General features: G+C 38.6%; 1 protein-coding gene across 1 annotated transcript in view; it reads right to left on the reverse strand.

Moving 5' to 3' along the window:
• ctnna2 (catenin (cadherin-associated protein), alpha 2) overlaps positions 1–25,601 on the reverse strand; it is a 320,434-nt gene that overhangs the window by 202,290 nt on the left and 92,543 nt on the right. The window lies entirely within an intron of this gene.

Consider the following 25,601-nt stretch of genomic DNA (forward strand, 5'->3'; position numbering starts at 1 on the left):
AGAGCAGTAAGCTCGAGGCGCACATGCTCACGCATCAAATAATAATAATAATAATAATTTAAAAAAAGACTGTCCAGGTTACAAAAATACGCCTGTATGAACCTTGATTATAAGAACATTTTAGTGAATAAAAATTGAAGCCAGAAAATTAGTGTATTGAACACAGGGTGGAAAAATACGACATAAATTAAACTATAAACATATATTAACATAAGCATTTATTTAATGACTGATGTGTTGGTTTTTACTTTACACATGTGAGTATATAAATGAAAAAAAAATCATTGTTTCAAATGATAAAATTTTATTGTAAGTATGCATGGATAAACTTAATATGCAACATCTGTGCTTCCTGCAGTATTTTTTTTTTTTTTTGCTTCACCCTTTTCACTGTTTTCTTAAATCTGTGTTTCTATAGTATCTGAGAGGTTCCAGAAATAAAACTAAAAATATTTAAGCAACTAAAAATAATAATGGCTAGTTTAGGGGGGACTCGTCAGTATGGTAACATAAAGCCTATATGGTTAAATCTGTTTTGATCCTCTCTCCTTAATTTTTCTCAGAATCTCTGAACTTCGAACAACAGTGATCTACAAACAGTGCTAACATGTGATCGTGACTCCCCAGTAACGTTGCCATATATCTGAAATGTAGACTTGTTTCATATACAGGTAGCATCAGATACTTCTTCCTTCCCTTACTTCTTCTATTACAAAATGTAATTTTAATATAAAACATACAGTAAAAAAAGGCCTGTGAGCTTTCTTTTATTTGATTTCCTCGTCTTTTTTTCATGTTTTTTCATATGTAAAATCTAGAATGATCAAATGTAAATAAACGTACAAAGAAACCTTGTCCCCTTATACGGTTCACTTATTCCCATCTACTCCATATGCACTGTAACTCAGAGCCGCATGCCCACCGGGAAGAATAATTTATGTCCCACTGTATCTGCCAAGCAGTTGCATGGCTTGAACAGCGTGTTTCTCAGGTACAGAAAGAGAAAGGGAAAATAAAAAGCCATGATAACAGTAATTAACAAGGAAACTGAACATATATGTAATATCAACCAAAAGCAATTTGTGATTCTGTTATTGCTGTGTTCTGAAGAAAAGGCACATATAATGTGGACTCCATTTGCAAGGCACAAATTAAACTATTCAGTGAGGCTACTGAAAAGCGCTACTAAAGGATGTGCTGGGAGCCATTCGGTCTACCGTGTCTCATAATGTGCATTAACACAAACCTTATTGAAGAACATTTTAAGTTTATATAAAGCCATGTTCTGCATATACATACTCCAGACGTGGCTGTCACATTAAATTTATAGTGGAAATCAAGAAAGCTATTATAAAATCAGTTATTAAGGAAACACACCATGTTTCCATGCTGCTGACTCTGCCCTTAAACCAGTAGATGCCTTGAAGGGTTTTTCGAGCTGACTGAACACTGCTGTGATGAAAAGGCTGCATGTCAACACTGGAATCCAACAGGCACCTTCACACCTGTGTTTTTATTTGTAAGACTTTCCTGCCAAGGTAAATAACATGCTTAGTTGAATTCAAAGCTCTAAGGATGACACCAGATCACAGCATTTGTTGGGTCGCTATATGTGTTTATTGACACATATTTCAATTTATGCAAAGTAGACACCTACAGTGTGCATCCTCCAGATGAAGGAAAGACTTTAAAGCGAGAAACTCAATCGCTGCATTGTTTTATTTACTCTGATCTTTTATTGATTTATTTATATGCGCTGTGTAACTTATTTGTTTGTCAGTGTGTATAGGCCTGTTACTACTGTTTCACATGACTGCACTGTCTTATGAGGTCTTTGTGCAGTCTAATCAATTTGCTCTTGCGTTCATCTATTTTTTTAAGCATATATACTTTTTTTTGGTTTGTTTGTCAAGAAAAATGCTTCACAAATCAATACTCCATCAAAACATTTCTTTTAAAGCAAGGATCTCAAAAGCTTGAATCAGAAATGATTCCGACTTCCAAACAGTTACTAGAGCTGATGATCCCAGTGTGAAAAAATTAACCTCAAATTATTCCAGTGAAGGTTATACATTCTTCTGAAAGTGACTATTTGGTGGGGGTGTCTGCTCTATACAAGTCCCCGTCCATTACAATGGAAAATGTGTAAAATAACTACACTCACTGGCCACTTTAATAGGTACAATGGACATATTAGGTCCCACATCCCAAAGCTATTCTATTGGATTGAGATGTGTTGACTGCGGAGGCCATTCGGGTACAGAGAAACTCACTGTCATGTTCACTGCGGATGATGATTTGAGCTTCGTGACATAGTGTGAAGATGGATACACTGTGGCCATAAAGAGATCGACATGGTGGAAAATAATACTCCGGTAAGCTGTGGTGTTTAATAAAATGCTCAGTTGGTACTAAAGAGTCCAAAATATGCCACACCAGCACAACCAGCCTAAACCATTGACCCATACAAAGCAGGATGGAGCCATGCTTCCATGTTGTTCATGCCAACTTTTGACTGTGCCACCTGAATGCTGAGAGGGACACCAGACAAGAGGTGGAAAAGTCTTTCCTTTTTGTTTTTTTCTTTGCATCATCTGATGTGAACAAGCTCAAAAAGGCTGTCTTGGTTATTAATATCATTGCTATCCATGAAACAAACATTACTGATGACCTTCCACAGTGAATTAAAGAAAAAAACATATCATCTCTATACTCTTGTGTTTTTCCTCTTTACTTCATTTTTCCATTACTGTTGCTTTCTGTATAGGCATTCTCAACTGAAAAGCTTTCTGTATTGTTCATGAAGAATATAAATATCATGAAGTTTCTTTCATTGTTCATGAACAATAAAACTTTCCACATTTGCTGGCTCAGTTAAGAATATCTATGATGAGTTTAGTGAAAGAGATTCTAAACTTCATACTGTACAGTGGAGTGACACCTATCAGTGCAGTGCCAGGATTTCTTTTTTTAAAGCTGTAATTCTTCTAAAATACAAATATAACATTTCCAAACAATGTCAGGAAGTGGGGCTGTGTATGCATGAAAACTATACAAACTAAATTAAACAATGTTTTACTGATACACGTCAGTCAAGTCTGCAGAAGGAACAGATAAAATGTGAAAAACCGACTTCTGCCCGAAGCAGAGTTTTGTTCTGTGGGAGTAGGAGTGCAACCGCTGCTGAACAAGTGCGAGAGAGTTCACAGTGTGAGGGGAATACATCATGACAGAGAGAAAATGACCAAAAATATCCATTAAAAAGGCCTTCACTCCAATATGAGCTATCACCAATTCAGCACCTTGGGGGCAGAATAATCTTGCTTTTAAACAACCTGCAAGTTGCACTATCAAGCAGAGTTTCTGAGACGAGCACGAGGACAATGTGAAAACCACATTGGTGTAACTTGGTTAAATATGGGTGAAATTACGGGTGAAAATAGAACCCTGCATTCTGATTTAAGCTTTTAATGGGGATGTAACGAAATGTATTTGACTCAGCCTCATTTCAGTCATATGTATATAGCAGTTCTTCGGTGTTCTGGGGTAAAAAAATAATTGTTATGTGTCTTCTTATTGGGTTTTTTGTCATCAATAGAAATAATGATGGTATATCTTTATTTGTTGTGCAAATGTTTTCGGAACCTAATGGGTCAAAAACTAATTCATGTGACAGGCCTGTCAGCGAGAGATCCATAAGGACATCCAAATTTAAAAACTGTCCCCTTTTGATCAACTATCAAATGCAGTCCATTGACTCTTACCTGCATTTCATTTAAAAGGCTATTGATAATCAAAGTGGACACTTTTGGGTAAATTCAGTTAAGAAAGGAGTGGCAGCTCTCTTTTTAAGCCATGCAAGTCCAGGAAACTGAAAATCTACAAATAGGCAGTGAGATCTAAGGAAAGGCTTATGAAGCACATATAGTCTTAGATGTGAATTAAAGAAATTAACATTTAATAGAAGAATGTCTGATGAATGACTGTTGCACAGTCAGCCATCCCAAGGCTTTGCAGCAGTAACAGAATCCTTACATTTATCTTTAAGATTTTGTTGAAAGTTTTCTTGAATAGACGTGGATAAAGCTAATGAATAACAACCAAAAAGATTCCGTCTTTAACAACGGACCTCCGAGTGCAGTATTGATTGAGCTGAAAGTGCGATGGTTTGTGAAAATCGAAACCTACTAAATAATGTAAGGGACTTAGGCAGAAACCGTGTTGATATACAAAAACTGCTAATCCCTGCAATATTTGTGATGAAGTATGGAATGGAAAAAAAAAATCATATGGCTGCAAATCTGAAAATTCCTGGAGGGATTGTTTCAATTTCAACATCAGCCTGGAGATTTCTCTTGTCCTACTTAAGGACGAGCTCACTGTGTTTCTGAGCCATGCCTCAGACTGTTTCTTGAGTTTCACTGTGCTGCAAGCCAAGGCTGTTGTAAGGTTAAACTATCTGACAGCTCCAGTTTCACGGCAAACAACACACATCCTCGGGCTGATTTTCACATACTTAGTAGTGTGTATTCTCATATGCTCCATTTAGATTGATCATGCATGATTAAGCTTGGTTATCGGTGCCTCCGTTGCTGAGCGCAAAGTGTAAGGAGATTGTTCAGAAGGAGGAGAGCTGGGAAAGAAAAAGAGATGTAGGTGGGCGAAAGAGTGAATATCTAAATATACTGTAAAAGACTTAATGGTCTCTGCATGTGCATTGCATTAGTGTTCTTCACATGTCTCTGTGGGATTTCTCCTTCTAAATCTTTGACTCTCCTGTACTTGAAGCTTGGGCTGCAGAGGTGTCTCATTGATTGAACTGAAGGGTTGTTAATAGTAACCAGTTTTGTTTGATATTAATCCAAAAAGAGCCCTGTATGAGTTTGCTCTGGGATGTCATTTTTTTCACTAACGTCCATGTGAATGACTGAGAAACAAATTAGATATAAATTCCCTCTGACCGAGTCAGGAACACTTCAGTACTTGAAGTTAATATATATATAAATGTAGTAAGATGACAGCATCAGGTGGTTGATAAGCAATGAACAAGGACTTGTGCCTAAAATGAGATACACAAAACTTCTGGGGAACAAAAAAAAATCCCAAAAAAAGAAAATCATCAAAGCTACTTTGGACTTTGCACCCTTTCCGTTTTGAAAAATGAACCTCCACCCCCCACCCCCAACACACACACACACACACACACTCCCCACGATTTACACACAGACATTAAATTTAATTAAAACTAGACCTAAGGTGAAGCAGTAATGGCTTCACAGAGTGTGACTACCAGACCTAATCAGGCCAATACCTGCATTTTTCTTTTTTCTTTAAATGCCAGAACACAGTGCCAAATTCTAGCCTGAAGGACTGAAGCACGTGTTGCCACCATCCACTTGGGGGTGATGACACAGTCTTCATATACAGAAAAGTCACAAGGCCACTGTTTATTTTGATGGTTTGACTGTCTGAATTTCTTATCATTAATTTGAGAATAAGATCAATCAATAAATATGTCTAATAACTTCTGATGTCTTGCCATAAAAATTTGAGTCCAAGTCCTGGCCTGTGTAGCTGTCCAAAATGAGCCCCGCCACTGCAGTATACCTACACTTAAAAGCTGTGACAGATGGCGAGAATAGGCCTGCCATTAAGCTAGGCTATATTCAAAGCAAATGCCTTATGAAAAAATAGATCATGTATCGTTCAAAATTGCAAACGAGGTTTGGATAATGAAAAGTTCATTTCAGCACACTGATAAGAACTCCTAAACATTTTCAAACAATAAAAACTAAATACACTAGAAACTAAAAAAAATCTAAACTGTATTAAAAACTGAAAGTCAAAATAAAAATAAAACCTAATTACAAAATACAAAACTAAAACACTCTGGTATGAATCCATTTGTAGCCACTGTGCTAATTTTTTTGACAGTGTATTTAATTTTTGTTTTAGTTTACATGAACAGGATTTTATTAATCTGGTGGACAGTCACCACTTGATTCAACACCTCACCACGGCCGCCTACTCTTTTTTTCCCCTATTTCTTTCAAACTGTCCTACATTAAGGTTACTAGATATTCTTAAAAGTATTTTTGTTCCCCTCGTTGTCAAATCGAGGGTATTTCTTTCCTAAATGAGCCTGTTTCTGCCCAAGCAGATGGTTGTACAACATGCAGGATTTATCACTGTTCATTTCATACAGGTGTGCATGTCGTAAATATAATATGATTAACCAACTTTCTTGTGCATACAGGCAGTTCCTATGCACAGATTTAGAACGTGCATGCTCTGAAAAATGAGGCCGCTGTTACTTGAATGTCTATTCTTGGCACAACGACTTTTACCAGAACGCCTCATCTAACACTTCACTCTTAGACATGCAGCTCCTTACCAGATATAGATTATACCAGAACAATAACACATATGAATGTTGATGAAGCTTGCAACACTATGCACGTCAGCCTAATAACAATTTGCTTCATTAAGCAACAAGCTGCGAGTGTTCAATCTATAATGTTACTTACTTACTTGAATGTACAGGATGCTTATAAAGGACAAATTAGACAACCAGGTGTTGAGCACCATGAAAAGTAGACAAAGGAAAGGAAAATCTACAGAAAACCAATAAAAATCCATAGTTTACCTAAGCATACTAGTGATAGAAAATTGTTGTAATTGTTAGAAGCCAAAACATTTATTGAAATCAAAAGTTAAATAATGAAAATCATATTCTTCAAGCCCTAGTGTGTGTGGCAGTCTTTAAATAATGTGTGTTAGGACTCTGTACTCTTGAAAAGACTGATATACATAAAATATCTTTAAAACAATATCAAGCATAGGGGTTCATATTTTTGTGTAATGAAATAAGAAGCATCGATTAAATGAGAAAACTGCAACAAAGCTGTAAAACTAGACCATCTGTTTAAAAAGGAAGTATGCAATAAACCTGGTTCTTAAGGGAAAATAGGCAAACACAAATAAATAAATATTGACCAATTCAGCTAGCCACAAAGACCATTAAATCAATCAAAACATTCTAATATAGTGCAGGTTTTTCAACCAACCTGCATTGATTCCTGTAAATGAACTTCCAAATGCATAGTAAATCCTACAGGTTTGATGTAACAGACACACAGCTCTATATAGAAATGCTTTTCTGGCATTTAAATACAGTAATAAAGCTAACAAAAATCAATAATGCATTATCAAAGAACAGGGGAGAAATGGGTGTCTATAAAGTACATGATCTAACAGAACAACAATCTATTTCTTTAAAGGTCAGTAAGCTATAAAGCCTCGCCCAACTGCACAACTCCCTCTCATTCTTCCCTGACACTATAGCCACTCATATTTTTCCAATATTTTAGGGAATTATCACCCAGAAGCCATGAAAAAGCATTTTAGACCTTTCTCGATCTAAGTAATCGCTTTATTAGTGACACAAAGATGAGTTTGTGCTGTTATATGGATCCAGAGGGTGTAATGAAATTTGACTCTGCTGCTGAGTAACGATGAAATAAAAAGGAGAAGTTGACCAAGAATCAATATGATATACAGCGATCAGTCACAATATTAAAACCACCTCCTTAATATTGTGTGGCTGTTGTGTGGCCCTACCAAAACAGCTCTGACCCACCGGAGCAAGGGACCTCTGAGAGTGTCCCGTGATGTCTGAAACATTGATGCTGGCAGCAGATCCTTTGGGTCCTGGATTTTAGGACCCTCAATGGATTAAGTGTGGCAGGGATGATTGCTTTACACAGAGGGTGGTTTGGGTATTCTGCCTTGGTGCTATCCATAAAACTAAAATCCAAATGACCAGGAGCCAAGGCATTAAAGCAGAACACAGCATTAAAATATAATATACTGCTGTCTTGAATGGATAAGGTCGGCTAATTCATCCACATTTCCGCCTCTTCTGACTACTTTTAAAGTACTTACAGAAACAAGCAGCATAGTTAAGTTTGGTTTACTTAAGTTTAGGTAAGTTTCAGCAAGCAGACTAACAAAATGATACCTGTATAATCACATGACAGTGTATATCCTAGTTGGCTACTTGTCATATTCCTCCATGAGCTGGCATGATCTATTATATTAGTTTATGTATGATGTGAAATTGTATTGATTACTAAACTTACTGATAGCCATCAGTTACATTAGCTGTTATCATTATACTCATACACTGGTAACAGGAATACACTGGTCTCCCAGCTGTTGTGCAAAAAACATGACAGTACATGTAAGAGTGCAACATAATAAAGTAGTATATGACACTATGCCTTGTGACTTTTTTTGATCAATACTAGCTTGCAGACATTACCTCAGTATAACTGTGCACAAATGCAAGCAGCACAATGAAGACTCCAGTTCCATTAACCGCCATGAGTAATAACAAAGAGTATTTGTTAGTATTTCAAGAGTAAAGTTTCAAGTGCAGAGCTTAATTTATACTCAGTGCACGCTGCTGATCTCGCTCATGCGGAATTTGTTTTGCCACATATTTCATCAGGAAGGGCTTCCGGCATTTAAAAAAATAAAAAATAAAATCTGCTAAATCAAACATGCAGAGCTACCTGCTGTGGTGCGGTGACCTCTAGGGAAAAGCCAAAAGTTTGGGGTTCCTTTTTAACCCATGTATCTCATATGAAGGTTCCTTACCTATAAAACATTTCACTCATGTTGCCTCCTATCTCGTATTTCGCTCATTCATGTCATTCTAACCTCCAATAATTCCTTCGTTGATTCACAAAGAAGCAAGTTCGGGAAAAAAAACAATTATCATCATGGAATTTGGAGGCACCTGAAAACTTGTATATACATTATAAAAAGGTTACAAAACATGCTGAAAAGGTTGATGGCATCTGTTTAGAGGTTGTACAGTATCACAAAGAAGCTCTTTGGATTATGGATGGGATATACTTAGAGTAAGCACATGAGCTTGGCAGTAAAAGGGTCACCATGGACACAATAAATCAGTTTCCTGGAACTAATAGCAGGATGTATGATGAAGCAAGTGGGGGATTTCATCAATTGTGTTCACTAATACCAACGTATTTGGCAGTGTTAGTGGGAATAACATCCCAGTTATTGAAATAGAATACATTACTGCTCGGTGCTACATGTAGATACCCCTTGATGGCTAATCCTGTTTTCCTCAGAAACAGCTGTTGACAGATAGTGAGACTAGTCGAGGTCTCAGTCTATTTACATAAAATAAGGGATTGTCTGTTCTCTAAAAGGACATTAGGATTGACAATAACACCTGATTAATATAAAAAGCAAGCAAATACCAACACAATCTATTTTGCACACATCATTTCACATTTACACCTGCACACAGCTTTGTACACACACCAGCGGCAGCACAAATTATACACGCACACACACACAGGCAGGTATACTTTTTTAATGCAAATTGTGACTTGCAAGCATGAATTCCTAATGCAATTAGCTGACTGAATCCATAACCCTAACATATGTATCAGCTAATACAGTTAGAACTTAGGTCTTTGCTTCCATGTCTGCTCACTTAATGATATTATGGTTGATTCTATAGTTTGATCCAGCTATCAATGTCAATCATGTTAGCACTGCTCAAAGCACCAAGCCCTTCAGGGGAAATGGCACTGGAGGGACGGGGAAGACAGAATGGCTGGCAGCTTTCTAATGCAATAGACCTGCCAGAACTGAGAGCTTTTTATTACATTAATATGTTCCTGGATAATTCTATCTCATCTCCTAATATGACTTAGCCTAAAAACCCAATTAAAGTCTAATTTATCCGATCACCTCAATCAGAGACGGTGATGTGAGGGCGTTCAGACAGCCATGTGCTGGTTGCTCGCTACCGCCCACAGAGGATTCTGTTTCGTCTCCGTCCCCAGACCAAAGAAGTTAGAATGGCGAGTACGGCATGCAGCTTCTATTATAGCTACAATTGGCACAATTGGTAAGCACATGGAACAAGAGTCTCATCATGGGACTTGCTGTTATCAGATGCACAAGGAGGTGTTATGCATATTACTTCAAAGATTTTAGGAGATATAATAAACTATTTAACAGTGTGAGAATAGAAGCTGACGCAAGTGAGACATCATTAGACTTAATGACTCAGTCGGATTGACTTTTACATCAGTGAGATTTTTCTTGCAGATTTTGACAATCATTGCTGTACTTGGCAAGCTTTTTACAAACACTGCAGAATCCATCAATCTATTTTCTTAACCGCTTATCCAATCCAAGGTCACAGGGGAGCTGAAGCTCATCCAAGACAGCGCTGGCCATGAGGTGGATAACACCCAGGACAGGCAATTCTATCACAGGGCTAACACAGAGAGACAGGCAACCATTTGCGCTCAGTTCCACACCTACAGCCTACTTGCAATCACCCATTAACCTAACATGCACCTCTTTGGACTGTGAAAGTAAGTCACAGTATCAGATGGAAAGTGTACATACAAACTCCACACAGGAAGGTCCAGGCAATCAGGAGAGCACAAGACACTTCTGTCTGTGAGGCAAGAGTGCTAACTATTGCACCATTGTGCTGTCATGTGCAATTGCTCTGATCAATCAGTGGAAAACTTTATTCATTTATTTATTTATTTAACCACATGCCAGGTGACTGGAGAGTCAAAGGGCCAATCTTTTATCTTTCAAAAGGAGTTTGGCATGAGGGGTTAGACACCCTTGTGATCTTTGTTTTCTGCTGCCATCAACTCTTTGCTTAAAAAGTATGTCAGTGCCTAAAGAGAAATAGATGTATATTTTGGTGAGATGCAGAAATACAAGGAGATCACCTCAGTTGTTGAGGTTACCCTTAAGCTGTGTCCACACATGATGCAATTTGCAGCATACGTAGCAACTAAACGTCATGAAAGTGAATGACATTCGACAAAATGCTGGCGTTAAAAAAATGCTGACAACAGATCTCCAGATATAAAAATTTTCAGCTTTGAGGCATCCAATTAAAAGTGGCTGCCAATGAGAGCACAGGATACTGTTAATTGACATTCAGTGTGATCTTGTAGTAAATACATTATAGGGATATTGAGGCAACCGGCGTCCAGAATGTCACGATCAACTGGCAATCAACTTCAAAGCAACCAGCAAATTGCTTCCAGTGTGGACTTCAGCTTTATATCCTTCACATCCATCCCAGGAACCCTTCAAGTCAGTTGATTCCAGAACCTAATTAGTCTGAGTTATCTAAGGAGTCTTCTGGTTGGCTCAGGTGTGGCAATCACCATCACCATGCCATGTGACTAATCTCTCTGTGGCGATAACTACAAATCAGCCAGCTGAAAAAGAGAACGCAAGAGAGACAGAGTAAGAGAGAGAGCAGGACGAAAAAGAAGCATTATCACTTCTACAGTGACAACACAAAACAGACAAAGAACCTAAAGCCATCAAAAACAAAACAAACATAGAAGTGTCTTAAACCTGCATTCTTTTAATCGCAACTAAGGGGCAATACTTGTGCAAAGGTCGTACAGAAGTCTGTAGGAAAACAGCTCTCTGTCCTGAACTCAATAAACACTTTCATGAGGAGTTTAAGCGTTAGTCACTCATTTAGTGTCATATTGAAAAAAAAAAACACACCTGGTACTTTTTATTTAAATGTTTATTTAAATAAAATGTCGGCTTTTCTATATGTTAGAAAAGAGGATTATCCATGTATGAAGGTCATTTTGTGCATTTTTTTATATTTTAATAGCACATTTCATTAACTGCATTAAAATATCTGTATTAATTGTTTCATTATATGGATGTCTAATGTCTCCTTGCACACAAGGGTGGCTGACACGTCATGTCAGATAAAAACAGGAAGGCCACTGCAGACATGATAAGTACTGAATTCTATGACAATTACATGATCACATTTTGCTCAGTAAGTGTTTAAAAACCTACAGCGTGATCATTGATCACACGTCATCCTCATCATTCTACATCTGTCGCTTTTGGAAAATATTAATATAAAACATTTCTTACACGCAAAGCTGTGAATTCAAAGACTATTTCTAAGACTTTTAAGTCCAAGGACAATAACTCGAACCGGAAAATTGCACAATTTCAACAAATACCATCACAGGAGGGAATATAAGTTATAAGTATATATAAGTTTGCCTCGATGGCCAGCACAGTCTGAAGCTGAAGGAAAAAGCACCTGTGGGAGTCTGTGGAATGACTGGAGGTTGTAAACATAAATTCATGGCCAAATCAGCAGAAGCTGCACTGCACTGAGTCAGCATTGTATATACCTGACCTTAATGAAAGCATTGCATACCTTATGTAAAGCACTTTGAAGGCAAAAAACCTTTTCATGACTCACCTCTTCATCAAAGATTATTTATTTTTATTATACATATATGCGTTTGTTTTGCACTATATTATAATTTCAAAAATGGGCAAAGAAAGACAACATGTGAAACAAATGATGCTGGAACCAAGCATGACTTGTTGTGCAACAGGATTGAAGAGCGACTGCTCATAGCTTCAGCAAAATTGTTTGTCTTTTGTATATAAAGCGCAGAACAAATTAACATAGCAAATCTTCAACTATAGCTCTGTTGTATATTTGGCAAAGTGCTACAGTTATTTTTTGATGGAGATCCTTCTTCTTAGACTGCGTGGGCTGCTTGGTGCAGGGACTCTTTTAGAGATTTGGTCCATCTGCAGGGAGGTGGCCTTGTTATCACAATGGACGACATTCGCTGCGGGTTAGCTGCTTCAGCTGTCTCCAACTCAAGCTCAGAAAGAAGGGGTGGGAACAAACATGTCCTCTGGGTGTCCTAAGGGCTTTAAATAAACTAACAGTTTTTACCTAGATGTTCAGGCCAGTCTCCTACAGGGGCTACATCTTCGAGCCAGGCTTCAACAGCTGAGAAAGCTAAGTTGCTCGAAGTAAGTGGTTTGTTGGAGCACAGTGGATTGCGGTTTGTCGTATGGCGCATTAGGTGTTGACAGATGGGAGGCAGAGCATGGGACACTGTAGGGAACCAGTGATTTATAGCTAGGTCTAGGACATCTAATGTGGTGTAAGTGCTGAGTCTGAAGGGACCGTGATGAGAGGACAATTGGAAAAAGGGAAGGAATAAACAAAGGAAATAAGTAAAAAGAGGACATAGGTGAGAAGTTACTGTCATGGCAAAATCTGGCAAGGTTTTAACAAGGAAATCAGGTGCTTATCAAAGGTCCACAACCTAGTAAGTCAACATTTCAACAGTACTCATGAACTCAATAATATAACTTAAAGTACTGGGTGTGCACAGCTCTGTGTATCAGATGAATCTGTCCTTTCACAGCACAATCAGATCCTCATGGCACACATCTCTACAGGTGTGCTGAATGCAGATGGTTTTATATGAAACCCCACTGTGCTGTGTGAAACAGATTAAGTTATTTTATCACCAGCAGAGGTGTGGTAATTACTGTACATTTATGTGCTGCTGATTATTGTCAAAAGCTATGGTGTGCGTCTGATCTTAAGACAATGGAAAGCCAGTTATTTAATTGTTAGTCTTGGAGAGGGAGAAATTAAACAGAAATTTCATGCTGATTAAAGTGCTCATGACTGAAGTAGTGCTGTGAAAATATGTTGGTTTTTTTAAACATTCTGTTAAAAACTTTTTTAATAGAAAGTACCGTGCAAAAGTCTTAAGCCACCCCTCATTTTTTTTAATATTTTTCTTCCAAAGAACCTGATGTAACTTTTTTTTATGATCTTTAGAAATAGTTCTTCAGGATTTCTGAGGAGAGGTTTTCTTTAAACATTAGGTCATTTTGACCTAATGTGTCATGGTCCTGGGCCATGTTGGCCCAGTGTTCTTAGTTTTCTTGTATGTTTGTATTTTGTTCCTTATTTAGGCCATGTTTTCTGAGTTGCCCTGTTGTGTTGTTCCCTAAGTGTTTTCCCTTCATGGCTTTTACCCCCTGTGTGCCCCTCTGTGTATCTGTGAGCCCTCGTCTCTCCTTATGTTTTATTCCATGTTTCCCCTGCCCATTATGTCTAAGTTCTCCCCGTGCTCTCTCTCCCCCCCTGTGTATTTATGAGCCCTCGTCTCCCTTTGTGGTTGTTTCATGTTTCCCCAGCCCGTTATGTCTGTGTTTTCCCCGTGCTCTCTCTCCTCCTGTCTGAACCTCTGTGCACTTCCTGTTTACTTTGTGACTCTCACGCCTGTACATGTCATGTTCAGTTCACCCCGCCCTGTCTCGTTATGATTATCAGTGTCACCTGTGTTCCCACTTTCCTCGTTAACCCTCTGTGTATTTCTGTCTGCGTCTCCCTCTGTTCGGCGTCGCGTTCTCCCTCATGCTGTGTGGATTTCCCTGTTTCTCTCTCCTTGTGCTTTAGTTTTCCCAGTTTAGTTTATTTTGTATTGTTTCTCGTAGCTAGCAATAAAGCTGTGTTTTTTGAGTTCATCCCCGTGTGTGTGAGTTTTGCGATTGGGTCCTCATCCTGCCTGCCACACAGCGATCCATGACATAATGACTGACTGACCATCTGAAAGTGGTCAGTCATTGCACTTGACCACTTTCAGATGAATGTTTGTTGTATAAAAAAACAACAACAAAACCCCAAACAGAATGTAACAGGAAACACACACAGTGGAACACTATCAGCCATGGATTGACCTCACATAGACCGCACATGTTTTCAATCAATCAGCTGCAGCTACGGATGGGTATCGAAAACCGGTTCTTGTTGAGAACCGGTTCCCACTGTTTCAATTCCTTGGAATTGTTTGCCATTTTTGCAAAGGATTCCCTTATCGATTCCAGTTGCCCCGAATGACGTCACCACATTGCAGAGCATCATTTACCTGGCAGGAAACACGTCGCCTCAAAACTTTAATTATGCTTTACGAGAACGGATGACACAAGGGCAACTTGCAATACTTGCTAAGTAGATATTTCATTTAAGGGAGGAAACACTACGAATATGCAAAAGCATTTGCATATTTGTTTGTGGTCAAAGGCTTGCACCCATTTGCCACAGCAGATGCCCCCGATTTTCGCTAAGTGAATGTGATTAATTGTAGGCAGGGACATTACTGGATATTCTTGTGTAATTGCTACAGAATAATTTATGTTATACTTTGTTATTGCTACAGACGAATATTTATTTTATTGTTTTACATTTACAATTTTTTTCCTGGGGACCCTGTGACACCCCATTGAAGAGCCGTAGGCTGTGGATCTCTTAAGATCTCACTGTTGGGTTTGTAAGGCCATGTTACTCCTAAATTTCTATCTTGTTCAAAGAGAAGAATAAAATCGTTAAACAGAATCGAAAATGGAATCGGAATCATGAAAATCTTATCAATACCCATCCCTAGCTGCAGCATTTCCCAATTTAATAGCCAAATGTAAAGAAATGGTGGCATAAGAGTTTGTTATTTGAATAAAAGATTCCAAATTTTATTGTTTTGTCATTTAACAACAGAGTGTTTGTAGCATCATAAAAATTAAATAGAAAACCAGAATCAAAACAAGAAAAGGCACTAATACTAAGCAGGAAAAAAGAATGAGAGAAACAAAATAATGTTCTTGTACTTTGTGTAGAAGCTTAAAACCGAACAGTCTTTGAAGATAAAGTAGCGTCATCAGACACATGGGCATTAAATTGTTAAAAATGAGGAAATCAAAAGGGAGACTTGGTGGTGTTATGACCAAGTAAGGATTAATGAAATTAAAAGCAAACAGAGAGAAAGAAATGTGGTGCAGTTCCCTATAGGGTTCATCATGAACAATGTTTTTCCAGCTCCTTTTGTGCTATAACTTTGTGAAATACATGCAGGAATTATATCGATTTACACTGCATGTACACTTTGTGTTTACGGTGATAGTGATAGATCCGATGGTTTGCTATTAATTCACAGTCAATGCTGTGTTGAGTACATAGAGCAGCGTCTACAAAAACTAAGTGTAAGTTAATATTCAAGCAACAAACCCCCAAAATCTGACCTAGTCCCCCAGCAGAAAATTCTGGTACACTATTAAGACTTAAAGTGTGCTGAGCTAAATTTACTCCCCTTGCATTTGTTGCAGCTGTATTTACAGCAAGCTGAAGATTTTAGAAAAAAAAAGAGCACCTCAGAGAAGCAAAAGAACAAACTTTGCTGAAACACATTTCATTATAATCACACTGTGTGATTTCATTATTAAGTAAGAAAACAAACTTTAAAAATGGTGACCCTGTGGTCGGGTCAGGATCCTTATGCCCTGAACAGGTTCAAATCCTGGCAGCCTCAGCCATTTGGTGCGTGTTATTCCCCTGGTCTCTTTGCCCCATTTCCTGTCTCTCTTCACACCAACTGTCAAATGAAGGCTTAACATGCAAAAGCACATATTTTTTTGTAAGGAAGTTTGTGGACTGACTGAGTGTCGAGCTACTCAGCCATCAGTTGCCAACGCTGATGGCCGAGCATCTAGCCAGACTGACACTTTTCATCTGAGACAAAATGGTCTGAGGTCGAAACTGCAGTATTACAAGGCCACAGGGTACATAAACACACTAGAAACCATTTTGGGGGTTCAGCAATGTTTTGTTTTTCTCTTTTCCAAACCTGTCTTATATATCACCAGTAGATAAAGTGTAGCAAAATACTGTTGGCACCATTTATCCATGAAAATAGACAGTTGCAGAAACAGGAAAGCATTAAAGTTTGTATTTGGCAGTGCCCTCTAAAACAGAAAAAAGACAGAAAAAAAAGATTTATTTTTTTTGGACTTTCCAAAATGCACTTTTTTCTTTTTCTCTTAGGCCAGAGGCTCAGTGACCACACCTTCCCCAAACACCTTTGTGCGCTCATTGATCTGTAAATTGTCTTCCCTTTATTTTAATCGTTGTTCTAACGCTATCACACTCTCATCTTCACTTTAAGACAGTGACAGGTAAAGGAAGGAAAGGATATTATCTGTGTGTATGTAATCGGTTACGCAATTGTTGACTGAGCATTCTACATGGCAACTCCCGGCGGAGCCGCATGAGCAAGACGGCCATCAGTCTCACGTTAATGATCGTCCTACCTCACATCTCCCGTTTAGTTTTATGTGCCACATCCAGCTAACTGTGACATTTGTGTGCTTGCTATCACACTCCCTAAATCCTTCTCTCTGCTGCTCACCGTTTTGTCGAGTTGCCCCCTGTTCACCTGCCATGGCTTCTAGCTATGGCTATATTCTGCCCAGGCTCCCTTGACCCAGGCTGGCAATGCATTACTCCCCAGATCAATTGATAGATTGGCCCTGTCTGAGCTGCCGTAACTAAATCAGCTGCTCCTGATGATTCAGCACCAGCAAGGGAGCCGGGCCTGCTGTCACCAATCACAGATCACCAGCAGCTGAGACAGGTATGGACATTCTCCTGTCACTTGAACCTAATTTATTGCCAGCTACCACATTGATTAACCTTGTGCTGTGGTTGAAGCTTCCAATAAAAATTTGTGTGTTGTGAGGCAGAGGCAATACGTGGGAGATTGTATGAAAAGGAGGAGGAAACATAAAGGCAACTGGATGTTTACATTACTTCAACAAACTTTGAACAAAAGGAAACACTACACCGCCAGGAGCAGGTGGGTGGCTTTTGTTCCATTAGGCAATTTGTTTCATCATGAAAATAAAGTCTTTGCGAACCAAGAAACTTTTGATGTACAAGTGCTCCTTATTTGTTTATATGTATGTATATATATATACACACACACACACACACACACACACACACACACACACACACACACACACACACACACACACACACACAATAAAAAGTGTGGTCACCTACAAACCAAACTTATCCACAGACTTCTGACTTCACCTTAAAACTGAATCTGTTATATGTGAAGCTGCTTTAATGTGATGACTCACAGATCCTATGGTGTCCAAGTGCTGCCAGCTGCCACTAGAAGCTGTTTTTATTTATATATGTTTGACTCAACTTAGCGAACGTGTAAGGCAAATCGAACCTAAAGCTGCAGTTCAGGTTTGCATTCAGTTACTTGTTTCTTTTCCCCTCCCTGCCCTCTGCCATTTCCACTGACTGTCTTGTCATATTCAGGCACTTCCATCTGCCCTGTGGTAACCCTGAGCCTTCCTGCCTTTCCAGGTCACCTGATTTCCCACACCTACATGGATCGCCATTTTCCCTTGGCCTGCACCAACTGTTTCTTGTAGCTCTGTAACCTTGAATGCCATTTGTGGCCTCCTGCATCTTTTTGGACCCTGCCTGTTGCTGATCTCTACCTGCCATCTGACATGCCATCTGAAAAAGGAAAAAAAAGATTTTTCCATTCCAAGCAATGAATGTTACTGCCTTATGGTATAGGTTCATATAATCAGTCATGAAAAGTGGCCTGTTTTAATACGGCTCTGAAACAAATAACGCTTTTTCATTTACACTTAATTCCTAACACTTAATTATTTTACACGAGAAAAATAAGAACAATTTTATTTAGTAAATCACAACTTTGTAAATCTTACAAATCTTACAGTATAACATAAATATAATAGTGTTTGATATTTCTGGTCTATATAGGTTAAATGTGGCAGATTCACATACCTGCCTCTGCCTTTTACAAATACCTTCAAACATTTCAACTGTTTGATCAGTGTTGCTCGGTCATGTGCTTAAATTCTGAGTCTAATGCCATGCATGAAAGACTACTGAATGGCTTCCCTAGAACAGGCTGTTGATGAGCTTTAAAGGGCCTCAGGTGATGATTTCTTACTCAAGGGAATGAAAGTTGATTCCTTAGAGAGAACTCTTTTGCTTTTTGTAATCAAATACATCAAAATCTAAATTTAATATAAGTCTTAGCAAAGCTTCACTTTTAATTTAATTCATTTGACAAATTTGCACCTTTTTAAGAGCCCCAATCTTTATTAAATAATGCACTTTATAAGCAGAGCTAAAGTAACATCGTCATCAATGTTCAGTCTTAGCTCAGCTGTTGAGTTAACCTCATTGTGGATGCTGAGCAGAGAAGTGGAGGCATTTTGTTCTTTGTGTCTCTATGATTTACTCTGTGCTCGTGCTAGGACAGCCAGGGGCTGTCAACAATCTCCCAGCTGTACCCTCTAAAACACAACTCATGGGGCTAATGAACCAAGGCACAATTACTTTAGCAAAAAGCTGCTTTGCCTTAAGAGGGGGAGAGGGCATCTTGAGTGTTCATAAACACTCACTTGATTATAGTTTCTTCAAGTGTAAATAAAACAAGACAATCACTGTGGGTATAACAATACATTGTGAGAAACAAAAGCACTGATGATGATGATAATAATAATAATAATAATAATAATAATAATAATAATAATAATAATATTATTATTATAAATCCTACCAGTGGCTGGACAAAGCTGGACTTAAAGACTGCATAGAGGCACTAATCAGAGCAGAACAGGAACAAGCTCTGAGTACAAGATCCATAGAGACTGGGGTCTATCACACCAGGCAAGACCCCAGGTTCCTGGTCACATCTGTGCCAAGTATGGCCTGGAAGTCCAGTGGTCAAAATGGGAGACGCCACCTAGGGTGGTCGAGAATGACCGAGCTAAGATCCTGTGGGACTAGACGTTGTGATACTGAATAACAGTAACATCAGGAAGTAGGAACACGAGAAGATTGAGAAGCACCAAGGGCTCAGAGACGAGCTGGAGAAGATGTGGAGGCTGAAGGTAACAGTGGTCCCAGTAGTAATCTGAGGACTGTGCAGGCCCAAGCTAGGCGAGTAGCTCTGATCTCTGTCCAGAAGAGCGGAGTCCAGAAGAGCGGAGTCCTAGGAACAGGTAAAATACTGCGCAGGACCCTCAAGCTCCCAGGCCTCTAGTAACACTACCAACACTATGACAATGTAATAGTTTGATCCACGTATGATGCTTCTAGTAGCCCCTGATCATATTCACATGTGGAGGATTGAAGGTTTATTAAGCCTGCTTGTTGATCAGTGGCCACTTCTAAATTTAGGGTGTTTTTTGATCTGCACTGTTAAAATACTTATTTTACAGATTAAAATGTGCTGTGATTTCAGTACTTTTCTTTTTCATTTATGTCCATGTCAGCTGCCCTGTGGTCAGCTAAATGCTCTGCCGTTCACTGAGCACAGATACACAGTAGATGCAGAAGGCGATGACTTTGTCACTTAAGGGGCAATAGTGAGTTACTGTAGTGTCTAATCTTCCATCAGTCTAACATGAAAGGAAGATACAGTAGAGCTGTCTAGAGAGCGCATTTATCTTTTATACAGCCTGTGATTTTGACCACTTGTCAATCATGTTGAAGAAGTCATTTAGTGGATGAAATAGAATATGTAACAACGGTGGAAACACTTGGAAGGGATAGACAGAGGAGCCAGGCAGCTAGGATTTGCTTTTTTTTAGTCTAGCAAAGACCACTGCAATCTTTGTCTGTCCTCCAGAATCTGAACTAACCTGGTCCCTGCAACCCATCCACACAGCTTCCAAACCTACCTGTGTAAATAGAATTAAAGTTGACAGTTTTATGGCTAATAGATCTGTTTCTTACTGATTTATTTACTGTCTCATTCAATATGGAAACAACATTATGTTTAATTAACACATCATGCTTAAAGTGGTCTAAATATCTCATATACAGAGATATTAACAGAGACACACCGCTACTTCAATTTTCTTCAAACCTTACTACAAATTTTTTTAAGAAGTCAAAGGCAATAGTTAAACACAACTAAAAAAACATAACAGTGTTGGCTTCGACATCAATTCAAGGACATTTTACCCAGGAGACACATACTGTACTGCAATTATCCTATTAAAACCACAGAGGAACTCTGATGTAATAACGACCATTATTAGATCCCCATTGTTTTTAGACAATGACCACGAATGCCACAACAAACATATTATACTAGCTGCACAGTAGGAAAGGTGATACTGTTGGAATCAATAGACACTTGCAGGCTGCTCATTGGTCACAAAGGGCACAATGATTCAAACACTGGCACCAGTCTGAGCAGGTAAGACACACATGAAAGTCACTCAATTGTCACTGACATGGCATTCTGATCTGTGAATACAACTACACTAAATAATAATGCAGATTTTTGGTTGTTTTTCCATACGGTAAATATTCCTCACTTTCTTTAAGGAGACAGCCTTGAGAACTGATTACAGCCTGGCCTAGATTGTTAGAGTAGTGAATGGGATGTTCAGCCTCTCAGTCCTTTTTTGGTGAATCCCAGTACTTCACACAGTCTTGTTCCCAGGAGCAGTACGATCGTTTACTTTAAATTACAACCTCATTTTTGAAATCCTGCAGCTTTCATTTGAAAAGAAACTAATGCTTCACAAAGCTAACTCTGAATAACTGAAAAGAAAGGGCAGAGTATTGTTCCGTGTATCATATTAAGTACTAGCAGTATAACTAGGTAATGGTAACCCCTAAGCTGCCTTTTTTCACAGATGGTTATATGACTGTAGGCTATAATGACCGATGTTGACTCTAAGAGCCATTTTTAGTAGGTCACATGGGTATAATGCCATCATTTCTAACACAGCAATAACTCACAAGCAGTCTCGGCAAACTAGGGATTATCTAAAAAGTCATGCTGGCCTAGTAAATGTCCCAATTACAAATATATGGTCTCTATGATTTATGACAAAGACTGCCAAGTTCATTAGATCTCAATACCAATATTACACTGTCATTAGCTTCTTTTAAAAAGAATGAATGACAACGTTTTAATTTCTTTCAGTTCCGCTCTTAATTTTTTGACTGTTGAGCTGGTAGCAATAATGTGACCATACAGACGAAGAAACAGATTAAAGCCTGACACTGAAACGCAGAAAAAGTCTTGTGAGTGACAGTAAAATCCTTTGCATTCTGAAGAAAGACCTCTTTGCGACTGCAGAGCAAGTCACCAACAAAGATAGGATACTGCGATGCCATGGGTTAGTGACGTTCAACCATCATTGACTGGAAACTGGTTTGCAAATATTTCTAAAATATAATTTGGTTTGATTTCACATTCACTACTATATGTTAAGAAAAGCTACATCACTAGGGCTGCCACGATTAGTCGACTATCAAAATCGTCGACGACTGATTTAATAGTCGACGCGTCGTTTGAAGCTTTGTAAGATCCCAAAAGACGCAGGAATAAGTAGCAGGATTTAAGAGTGTAATAACGGACTGAAACAGAAGATGGCAGCACTGCATGTACAAGGATGCCAGCTGCCGTTAAACCCCGAAGAAGAGGTAGCTCTGTCCCAGGATTCATAGCGCGGCCCAGCTCAGTTTCCAACAATGGCGGCAGCTACTTAGTTTTAATATTACTCTTATTATTCTTTCTGGGTCACAAAATAAACGTTTAACATATTTTCAAGCGAGAATGTAGCTGTGTAAACCTCAAATATCTGCTCAGTTTATCAAGACCACATATTTTCAAAAGCTTTCCGACGTTTTCGGAGACGTCTGTTACCCACTAGCTCGATAGCTAGCCGGGGGCAAGGCAGGGCTCACTAGAGCCGGTGAGCTCTACAGAGGGTTGTGCGGTCAGCTGAGCGCACCATCCGCTCCGAGCTCCCTGACCTGCACTCAATCTACAGCAGGCGGTGCTGGACCAAGGCCAGGAAGATCGTGAAGGACCTCAGCCATCCCAACAACAGACTGTTCTCTCTGTTGAGGTCAGGAAAGCGATTCCGCTCCCTGAAGACCAACACAGAGAGACTGAGGAGGAGCTTCTTCCCGCAGGCGATACGGTCTCTCAATCACACCACCACACAGTACTGACCCACACATACAGTTCTTACACACACACTGGACTTTCTGGACATTGTTTCACTTCATTACTTAAATCACGCTGCTGTTATTGTGTATATATTTATTTATATTTCTTCATACATTCTTATATAGTTCTATATTGTGTATTTTGTTGTACAGTTATTTTATTTTCAACTTTAATTTATATATTTTATCTTATTCTTCCCAGTTAAATTTACCCTTCATTCTAATTTGTGTTGTACAGTTATTTCATTTTTAACCTTAATTTATATTTTATTCCTTCCTAGTTAAATTTACCCTTTTTAATTTTTCATATTTATTTCCTATCTTATTCATAGCCTTTCCTTTTTTGTTTTCTTTAGGTCACGAGCAGTTGTCCAAGCATTTCACTACATATCGTACTGTGTATGACTGTGTACGTGACAAATAAAATTTGAATTTGATTTGAATTTGAATTTGAGAACACCGCACTCCCGGCAAATCGTTTTCAAACGCACCGCCGTCTTTTGCTACTCAGGTTAAAGATGATTTATAAGTCACTTAGATAACTTAAAAATTTTATTGTTTGGCTTTTTTTCAGTATTTTATTTGTTCCTGAGTAAATCGGTTTGGCTGAGATTAAAGTTATAGTTTTTACACAGCTGAATAAACGTCAAGCAGACAACTGATCAGAAGTGTGAGATGCTCGAGAATATACTCTGGTGTCCCGTTATATTTTAGATAGCAAGGAGTTTATTAAACTTCACCGAAACAATCTGCAAATTTCAATAAAAATTTAATAAACTATCATCTTGTCTTTATTTTTAGTTAACACATACCTTAAACACTTAAAGCTTTAAGCTAATGATAGTTATAAAAGAGCAGATGCATTATTATTATGCATCTGCTCAGCATACGTTTTACGCCCAATGGATGCACGATCTGATTAGTCGACTAATCGCAAAAATAATTGGTGACTAGTCGACTATCAAAATAAGCGTTTGTGGCAGCCCTATACACCACCCATACAAGTTTTTCCACATTAATGCAAACCTTAAATTAAATGTGAGACTAATGCTCCTTTAATATAGTTGCTTAATTTAATCATTTATTTTAAAGTGAATGTGCTAGAGTGCAGATCAGGAATTAGCACAGTGTAAATGCAAAGTGGAGGGGGGAGAGAAAAAAAACAATGAATGTCTGAATGCAGCTCTGCAGACAGATTCAGGAATAACTCGACTGTGTAAAACACACTTGGATTTAACATGATAAAAAGAGATCTGACATTTAATAGATTTGACATTGAAAGTTTCAAAAATCTTATGGGCTGCCATTTAATGGCAAAGTCTTCCAAGAACTTATTCATGTGTGCAAGGTCAATGACAGAGTATCCAAGGGCACCTACTATTTCCCTTATGTAGACACAGCTCACATGGCTCACTGTGCACAAAAGGGTGGGCTGAAGAAGAATATAAATCGGATATGTGTGATGATTAATCATTGTCTTGGTCAGCCTCATAACCTTTAAACAGTTGTGCCAGTCACAGTGTTGCATGAGAAATGGCTCACTAAATGGAGAGAAAAATTCCAGATGAGCTTCTCCAAGGATGAAAATACTACTGTTAACCTCAGGGTTTAGAGCCACAGTGTGCAGACCGATGACTTACACACTCAGTATACAGTAAATATTCAGAGATTGATAACATAACCCTTAGTTTTAAGCTGTAAAGGCAAACATTTGTGAAAACCTTACTTTTTTGGCCTCACATTGTTGGATACATGACCATTATTATATGTTCAGTTAGTACTCTGATGTAGGGCATATGCTTTCCAACCACCATACAATATGTCCCAAAATACAGTACTTTTGTACACCCAGCTTGTTTTCTTAATGCTGCAGTCACACTAGGGAAAACTATGACTGTGATCATGTGCAACGAACTTGCAGTCTCACAGTCTCAATGGTTCCTTGAAAGACAGCGACATGATGTGTGATCATTACATTTAGTCATCATTTTCAAAGTGACTTTGGTAAATCAAGAAGTATGAAATAAAATGGCAGTAAGACAGAGTCAGCCTGAAATTGAATGGGTTCAAGTTGCCTATTACATACTATCTGTTTGTGATAGCATGAGTGATTAATTATGATACACGGCAAAATCTGTTGCCTTCCACAGATAGAAAAAAAGAATCACATTAAACAGGAATTAACATTCACCGCCTGTTTTCAGGCTCCAGCCAGAACCTCAACAGCAACAAAAATCCTGAAACTCCTCCACAAATAGTGACATGCTTGCTGGAAGTTGCCAAATAACATTCACACTCACAGCCTTATTTCTGTATAGACATATATAGAATACAACTATCTGACAATCAGTTGAGTCCCCTACAGCAAAGAGACCCATCACAGCTGAGTTGCTCTCGTTGGTGTAGACTGCCACAGAGTGATTGCTTTTTTATATGTATATAAATGAGAAAGCAATCATTAACAAACCTTTGGGAGTCTTTTCTTAGTTGTCGCTCTTTCAGGGTATTGAATGCTCAACCTTTGGGTGACATGATTGCTGGTTCAACAGGTTGCAATCGGTCACCAAATGTGAAAACTTCAATGCAATCACCTGGCAACCACCGATTTATTCCAATTGTAAGGAGGTCGCAGGCCTATTTTTACTCTAGGGAGACTGAGCCATGATTTTCATTACTTTTAACTATATTTAGGTACAAATCCTCAAAGCGATGATAGTTTCATCACTCGTAAACATGCAGTTGTGCATTTCTGTCATTTAGTCACTTTCCATTACCTGATGGAAATGCAAAGTTATCAAAAGAGTGTAATGTGCTGAAAATAGACCTGATCCTC

This window comes from Pundamilia nyererei, unplaced genomic scaffold, assembly GCF_000239375.1.
Source record: "Pundamilia nyererei isolate P.nyererei 1_Seehausen unplaced genomic scaffold, PunNye1.0 scaffold00227, whole genome shotgun sequence".
In the NCBI taxonomy this organism is placed as follows: domain Eukaryota; kingdom Metazoa; phylum Chordata; class Actinopteri; order Cichliformes; family Cichlidae; genus Pundamilia; species Pundamilia nyererei.